The sequence below is a fragment of the Nycticebus coucang genome, chromosome 15 (genome assembly GCF_027406575.1).
Source record: "Nycticebus coucang isolate mNycCou1 chromosome 15, mNycCou1.pri, whole genome shotgun sequence".
NCBI classification, from domain to species: domain Eukaryota; kingdom Metazoa; phylum Chordata; class Mammalia; order Primates; family Lorisidae; genus Nycticebus; species Nycticebus coucang.
This window is the reverse complement of record NC_069794.1, coordinates 58,662,611-58,671,364: the sequence shown is the minus strand read 5'-3', so window position 1 is coordinate 58,671,364 and position 8,754 is coordinate 58,662,611. Positions and strand designations below refer to the sequence as shown.

General features: G+C 42.6%; 1 pseudogene; it reads right to left on the bottom strand.

Moving 5' to 3' along the window:
• Positions 1-229: 229 nt before the first annotated feature.
• On the bottom strand, positions 230-1,721 carry LOC128566910 (COP9 signalosome complex subunit 4-like; annotated as a pseudogene).
• Between the last annotated feature and the right edge of the window lie 7,033 nt (positions 1,722-8,754).

The following is an 8,754-nucleotide window of genomic DNA, read 5'->3' as shown; positions in this document are numbered from 1 at the left end:
AAGAAAAAGCTTTCAAAACATCTGAGACAGCTTAATACGCAGAGACCCTGCATATATGGGAACTAGGTATTTTAAATGCTTGTACTTCCTGCTTTAATAATGTCTTCTTCAAATGGAGTCCAGCATAAAAGGGATTGAAATATATGGTGCAAACGCTTTGGAGAGAGAGTGAAATAAATCTGCACAACATGGGAAAAAAACGTAGTGTGCACAGAAGTTCTGCAAGGATTCACTGAGCCATCTGGGCTTCCACGGCTTGTGCTGTCCATTCTGGTGCTGTTTGATTGATTTTCTCCAAAAGATTATTCACTTGGAAACAAAGGGATTGGATCTGCTTGTCCCACGTTGGCAGGGCTTCTCGTGTTTCAAAATGAACTATTCCATCAATCTGGTCAATAAATCCATTCATATGTCCTTCTGTTATCATTTGAGATGCTATCTTTTCTGCCTTAGCTGCCGGGATCTCTAAAAGAGCTCCAAGTTCTTCAAAGGTAATATTATTATAGAATTTGCTTGCAGACAACAAATTGTGTTCAATAACAGCTCTGTTTTTGCTTGTTATTGCAAGATGCTGGAACCATCAGCTGTAGTTGCTTTCTGGGGCGGCATCAGCATGGCAGCAAATTCTTGAAGTTGATTTCCTCTGATGATCCTGTCTAGGTACATTTTTTCTCGGATCCCATAAGTAGCAAGTTGCCGGCACCTTTCATCCTTAAAAAGAGTAGCTAGCATCCGAGAACGCTGCTGTCCTGCTGATGCTAAGATGGTACTGTGCAAAGCATGTTTTAAGGCCTCTAGTCTTTCACTCTCATGGACTATTGTCTTGTAAGAGAGCTCATTGTACCTTTGTGCAGCTTCAGTGAATTTTCTTCTATAATCAAGAACATGTGCATAGCATACCTTATAATGTATCTGTAATTGTTCATTGGTTGATTCATTCTGAAGCAATGATGCTCGTTTTTTTTTTTTTTTTGTAGAGACAGAGTTTCACTTTATGGCCCTCGGTAGAGTGCCGTGGCCTCACACAGCTCACAGCAACCTCCAGCTCCTGGGCTTAAGCGATTCTCTTGCCTCAGCCTCCCGAGTAGCTGGGACTACAGGCGCCCGCCACAACGCCCGGCTATTTTCTGGTTGCAGTTTGGCCGGGGCGGGATTTGAACCCGCCACCCTTGGTATATGGGGCCGGCGCCCTACCGACTGAGCCACAGGTGCCGCCCGATGCTCGATTTTTATAAGCCTCTGCCTGGACTGGATCATTATCTTCCAAATATAGCCTAGCAATCTTCAGGTAAGTCTCCAGCTTATAATCTTCATTGTACTGTTTCCAAAGGAATTCCCACCAACACTTGGGCTGCATTTCTCCAATCTTCTTCTTTTTCATATATGGATGCAAGACGCTGTCTTATGGAAGCAACCTATTCCTCAAATGAAATTACTCTAGGCTGGATCTTTTCTAAGGTGAAGTGATAAATTTCTTTGGCTGTGCTATCAGGCAGGTTAGGGAGATGTGTGCAGAAATCAGTGAGCAACTGTCAAGAGATCACGAGACTGACATTTTCATTTACCATTGCTTCCACAAAAGCTTTCAAAGCTTCTAGTTGATCTACTCTGGATAGTTGAATAGCTTTTCCCAGTATCTGATGATACTTTCCAGCCGGATCTTTATGAGAGCCACTCGAATTCATGAGCTGGGCCAAATCCTGTCGCTGGGCTGCTGCCATCTTTCTTCTAGCTCAGCGGTGGCTCAGTGAGGTAATTTTTAAAATCACTTAATCTTGACCCTTATGGGGAAAAAAAAAGTTATCACTTTGTGTCTTTATGTTACTGAAAGTTTGGTACCTGTTCCCAAGTCTGAATGAAGATCAAGGACAAGTGGTTTGAGGAAAAGGAAAGAGAAGTTTATTAATTTGCTGGCAAATGACAGACTTCTGTCTTAAAAGAACATTGTCTCCTCTTTGAGCAGAAAAACAGGGTTTTGTTTTTTTTTTTTTTTTTTTAGACAGAGCCTCAAGCTGTTGCCCTGGGTAGAGTGCTGTGGCATCATAGCTCACAGCAACTTCAAACTCCTGGGCTCAAGCGATTCTCCTGCCTCTGCTTCCCAAGTAGCTGGGACCACAGGTGCCCGCCACAACGCCTGGCTATTTTTTTGGTTGCAGCTGTCATTGTTGTTTGGCGGGCCTGGGCTGGATTCGAATCCGCCAGCTCAGGTGTATGTGGCTGGCGCCTTAGCCACGTGAGCCACAGGCGCCCAGCCGAAAAACAGGGTTTTTTAAAATAGGGTTTTCAGCTTTAGGCTATTGCTGTTTAACTATAGCATCTCTGGCAAAGACGATGTGACCTCTACCCAGACAATTCTGTTGAACCAGAATCATCATGTGGTTTAAGATACTACACAAAAAGAAAGAATGAGGAACATGCCTCTGCCCCTCTGATTACTGGCCTAGGGCAGAAATGCAGGTTTTAATTTCTCAGAAAGGGGGAGGAGTTTTAAAGAGACAACTCATAAAACATTTTACCCCTTATCATATCCTTACTTCTGTTGCATGTTCTCCACGGTCAATTTTGCTCTTCTATAACTATGGGAGGAGGGACCATGTAGTCATCAAGCCACTTTCTGCTGAATCGGGGTGATGTTTCAGATGAAAAATTTACATTTATTTATGCCTTTGCTCTTTCTTATTTGTACAAAAATACAAGAGATTACCAGGTGAAAGGGGGCATTAGCAATTACTACAACCATGAGGATTGACCAAAAAAAAATTATCCAACCATGAGGATTGGATAAGAGAGATTTTACCCCATTTGGTATCTAAGACACCAGTAAGGACTTTGGTTTCTTATTGTCACTTTGTACATAATTTCTGATACAGGGCTGGGCAAGAAAGAAATGTGGGATCTCTGAATCTGGAGCTATTAGTCACACCCTGTCGGTAATTTGAGAGACTCGTTTCTGCAAATTCAGAGCATAAGAAATTATACACAGGAATACTTGCACCAAATGAGGTTTAGGCTGACAAACCCAGCAGTGAGACAGATTAGCAAAGGAGGTGATAGTTCAGGAAATTCTCACTTAAGAGTTGTCTCTACATCTTATAGACAGAACCAAAGAAAAGGTAGCAAAAATGTAAATATTTTCATTTTTCCTTCTTAAACAGATACTTTAGATCACCTAAAGACTGGCTCATCCCCTGGGGGCTGAGTCTTCTTCTGGGGGACATCTCTTTACACTGGTACTATTTCATCAAGGTGTGAGTTGTTAGAGGCACTTCCTAGGGTCCTTTTACTTTTCTGCTGGTTGTTGTTCTGGTTTTTGTGCTTTCCAAGCTTTCAGAAACACCTAGTCTCCTGTGTGGAGGGATGGAGGGGAGCTCCCAGCATGGGAGGGGATCTGACAGATGCAAACTCATGCATTAGAATTTAATTTTCCTATTGGACTTATGATTTTACTCTGTTTTCTTCCCTTATGGCTATATTGGCATACTTACCTCAGGGTGCGTGGAAGGGTCTCGTATAAGCTGTTTCATAACGTAAGCCCATTTCTAGAGGGTATCCTTATCTGGAGGATACCTTATCCCACTTTAGATGGGTTTCCTGCATCTATTTTGCTATAGTTTTCTTTAAAGTAAGAATCATTTTCTGTTTTTCCTATAGATTGAGATATCTAGAATGTATGTAATTTCTATTCTGGATGGAAGGCTTTACTTACTTGCTGTGCTACCTCTGATACAAAGGAGGGTCCATTATCACTCTACATGGAGTAGAGGAGCCCATACCCTGGAACGAGTTCCTTCAGAAGGATTCTGGTCACCTCAGATGCTAGATAAGACTCTACCCAGCTTAAAAAGGTATCTACTAATATAAGGTTCAGTCATTTTAGGCATTGGAGTAAAATAAATTTGTTAAACCTCAAAATGGTGGGTCCCCCCACGTGGGGTTCTCTGTGCAGCAGGTCGCTTTTCTGTCTTTGGATTGTTCTGAGCACATAAAAGGAAGCTATGAGTTATTTGTTGGATAGTTTGTTGCAAATGGGGTCCTCTTAAATGAATTCCTGAAGGCCTGTAAGGTGTGCCTTCCTGTGGACTCTTCTACCCCATATGGGGTCAGCAGGTGAGTCCATGAGACTTCTGTCTCTACTTACCAGTGTCATCCGAAATGTCAGAGCCTCAGTGCTTAGTTTAAAAAGGTCTGTATGGATGTAAATTGCCAGACTATCGAGGCCCTGAGGAATAGATCACCTTTAGTGGCCTCGTTAGCAGCTCTTCCAGTGGCCTGATTTCTTTTTGCAAGTATAAGTGTGTCCTTTTTTAGTGACCAAGACAGTGAATGGAGGCCACCTTTTTGGGCTCAACCACAGCCTGTATCAGGCCCATTATCTCAGTGGTATATCAAATGTCCTTATTTCCCGCCATAAGGAGTCCCCTTTCCTTCCAAATGGTATGCACAGATTCATCTGCTAGGATAGACAGCCTCCAGAATCTCTAAACAGTCACTTTGTAAAGGCTTATTCTCTTCAGTTAGTAACAGGGTGACGGATTGAGAGTAGACACAGTCTTTAATTTAACATTTGTATTATCCAAAAGAATGGCTTGGTAGTTTCTTAGCCTTCCTGTGGTCAGCCAATAACCCTCTCTTCTGTTTTAATAAAGCCAGAAGCTGGTGGGGGGCCATATACTACACAACAGGTTGCCTACTCCCAGGCAAGGAGGCCATCCTCTCACAGTATTGTCCAGTTCCTTTGACAAGTATGATACTAGCTGTGGGAGGTCTTCCAGCATCTGTACTGAGACTCCAGTGCTCATTTCTTGTTTTTCATCATCATATAATTCCAATTATTTTTGCAAGTCAGGCAATCCCAAAGTGGGTACAGTCATAAGACTGCTTTCACAGAGAGTCTTTCAAAGCTTTTCAAAGGCATTTTGCCAGGTCTGGGGCTCCATATCTGTTCCTTTAAGAGCCTGGTGCAAGGGTTTTGCTATTAGTAACACAGTCCAACAGTGCTACGAGGTCATCCTAGTCTTAGGATTCTGCCATTCAAATGCAACTGAGTGCCCATTCATTGTCACTTGTACAATATTATTAACGGCACATAGATCCTGTATGAATCTATACTTACTTGTATGGGGAATTTAAACTTTTTCTGTACGTCCTGGGGTCTGATCAGCCCACATGGCCTTTCTCACTTTTTGACAGACCTTGGGAGGAATAGAACTTCCTTTTTCTTGCCTCTTGTGCTCTTCACCAGGTCCTGGTATTCAAAGCCAGCAGGATCTTGGTGGTGCCCTTGGAAGTAAGCTTCAGTCTCTTCTGGAACAGCTGCCAGTGGCCTTGCTGCTCACCTAGGTCCAATGTGGCCCCCGAGGACATTGGGGTCACTGGAGTCAGTGGTGGAGCAAGGTCAGCTCCAACGGTGGCTCCCCAGGGCCCATCTCCCGGTGATGAGTTCCTCAGCTATTGATACCTGGCCCCCATCTCCTGCCTGGCTCACAGAGCACTGAGTGTTGCTGGTATTGGGTGCCAAGGCAGCAGCCCCAGGGGATACCAGACCACTTCTGCCCATGCAGCTTGCTGGTGGTGGCACTTCTGTGTCAATTTAAAAGTCCAATAATCGACTCTCCACTATCAATAATACGTGGGGCTCCTATGGCAATACTTGGATAGGAGCCACTAATAATGCATGGAGCTCTAGGCCACCTCATTTGTCATCTGAGTCCTGGACATGAAAAACCATTGCTCACCTGGGGGTTTCTTTTTACCTGGAGTGCTTTGCAATTTTGGGCAATGTTCTTTCCAATGTTCTTCTTTACAAAAAGCCCACTGATTGTATTTCACCCTGGGGTGACCTTTACCACCCTTTCTTTTTGACTGTCTCAAAGGACCTTTGCTTGGTTCAGCTCTCAGAGCATACATTGGTTTAGGTTTCTGTTTTTCCCTAATGTTATATACTTGAAAGGCGATATCTATAAGCTGTGAGGGATTCATACCAAATGCTCCTTTCACGCACTATAACTTCCACCTTGTATCTGAAACACTTTGTCCTATAAACATCATATTAACTATGTGCAAATGTTCAGGGACCTCTGGATTGGCATCTGTATATTTCCAATATGCCTGGTAGATGCATTCCCACAATTCATTAGTTTGTTGTTGGTAATTCTTGGACCGTGTTTAAACTCTTCTGTTTAGGCACTTCCCTCCAGAGGCCTGCCGGAATACACTTTCAGTACTAATGTATTCTTACATTGTCTACATTCACATTAAGATGCCAATTTGTGTAAGTCCAATAATACCCTGCTGGCTGTCCTTGCACATTTGAGCCTCCTATCTGATATCACTGCAATGGAAATTGCCCTGCCTTGGCTATAGGTGCTCTCTGGTCAAATTGAGTTCCTTGCCAGGTTTTGGAAGGAGGGACCTTTTTCACTCCTGAGCCAGAACCCAGTGGGCATGGGACTGAAGAATTTGCTCCAGTCATGCCTTCCCAGGCCCTCCCTCATGGTGCCAGGATGGCAGTAGCTGCAGGCTGGTCAGTTGCCCCTGACCTGGCTGTGCATGGGGGTGCTTCCCAGGCCAGCAACCATGGGGCTCCGGTGGGGGAAAGCTGCTTCTGTTAGGGTGCTCTGTGACCACTGCATCAGGGGCTGAGGTGGATGGGGCAGAGGAGCTCCAGCAGTGTGAGCTTGAATGTGGCTGAGTGCCTTCCCGGGTAGGTGGGGAGCTGGTAGTTGGGGAGGGGGGCAGGTTCGTGAGATCCAGCCTGGTTAATTCCTCCCCAACTTTATCACCTGAGACATGTAACTTTGTTCCAGGCCTTTCAGCCTCTTTATTCTGCAACTGCATGAAAGACTGTACATGTGGAGTCTTATCCCATTTACCTGACCTTGGACAAGATAATTCCAGTTTGTAAGATAGTATGATAATTTAAGGTTCCATTCAATGGCCATTTCTCCTCACATTCCAGCACATATGTTGGCCAAGCAATATTACAGTAAAACATCATTCTCCTTTTATATATAGACTCATAGCTATGAGTTGACCATTCAGCCACGATTCTTCCCAAAGGACTTTCAGATGTAATAGAAATGGAGACTCTCATGTTGAAACAAAACTTATAAAAACCAACAAACACAGGGGGAAAAGTAGACAATACAGGGAATTCCCAACATGAACAATCTCAAATGCCAAGGCCTTACTAAACAAATGGGAACCGTACAAATGAGAACCAAATTCTTAAATGAGAACTAACATCTCCTAATTCAAAAGGGAATCAATTCTCCAGGTTCCCTAGTTCCATTCAACTGTAAATTCTACCACCAAAGGGTGCCACGAACAAATAACCTACCACAGGGCCGGAATGTTCAAGAAGATTCCCCAAATGGGTGGAATCAAGGGTCTCAGTGTTCACACTGGGGAACCCACCAAAAGGGCAAAGGCATCACAACTCTTTCCAAATTCTCTTTTTTTCCGTCAATGATCAGGTTGTAAGGAGTTATAGCTAAATCAGGGAGACAATTCCCTGGAGCTAAACAGTCTCCAGCAGATGCTGGGGCAGTTTCTCACTCTTTCATCCTGAAAAGATGCTGCTACTATTGGCAAAGACCCAGGGCTGCTCCCTGCCTCTTCTAGTCACAGCAGCATTTTTGGAGTGCTATTCCACTCCGATGCTGATGGGCCCACCCAGGGATGCCAAATTATGTTACCAAAAGTTTGGTACTTATATCCGTGGCCAAAGAATGAGGACAAGTAGCTTGAGGAAAAGGAAAGAGAAATTTATTAGTTTGTGGGCAGATGAGGAGGATAGCAGACTCTCATCTTAAAGAACTGTCACCACCCCCCTCTTAAGTAGAAAAACAGAATTTTTAAAGGGTGTTTTCAATTTTGGGCTATTGCTGTTTATAGCATTTTTGCCCTTTTCGGACCCTTCTGTTACAATTATTTGAGATGCTAAGGATTGATGCTAGACACTTATTTAGTCTATAGTCAGGTGATGTCCTATCAATAAATTTCATTCTGGGATGTTGGTATTTTAAGAAGATATAATGGGTTAACATATTTAAGAAAGATGTGTTCTAAAACTACTATACCTGATATTCATAGAACTTAAAGGTGTGGTATTATACAGAATAGCAAGTCTTGCTAAAATATTTACATTTGTTATCTTGGCAGGTTTTCTTAACCTTAAAAGTAATAATTAAAACTGTATTTTGTGATTATTCTTGATTTATGTTTCAAAATTCTTTACTCCCATTTTTACAAAGAAATTATGTCTGCATACTATGTGTGTTTAGACATTGAGTGACTTTGTTGAGGGCACGATTAATCATGTTGATTGTACATCTAATAGTCACAGGCTATAAAAATGGTTAACAGAAAATAACTTGAAAGATAACTGGGATCTTAGGAATCTGTCTCTCAGCTGTATCGGTGCTAAAATTATGGGATTTCTTTGTCCCATTCCTTTGAGGGGTTCCACCCTAAACCTAGTAAAGAAACAAGCTAAATTGAAAATATCATCCATTAAACTGAATCAGTTTATAGTTTTTGTAAAAGAAATTTTACCTCTGTAAAAAGAAAATCTCCATTTGTAAGGGCACCTCCCTCTCTTCACCTAAACCACTATAGACTTTTAGGATAAAAGGAACAATGGCTCAAAGTTTTTATAACTAACGTACCTTTGTTTAAGTATAAAGTTCTGTGTCTGGAGATGTAAATTTTGAACTTGGCTTCATGTCTTTATAAATGCAAATTTAGAGTTGC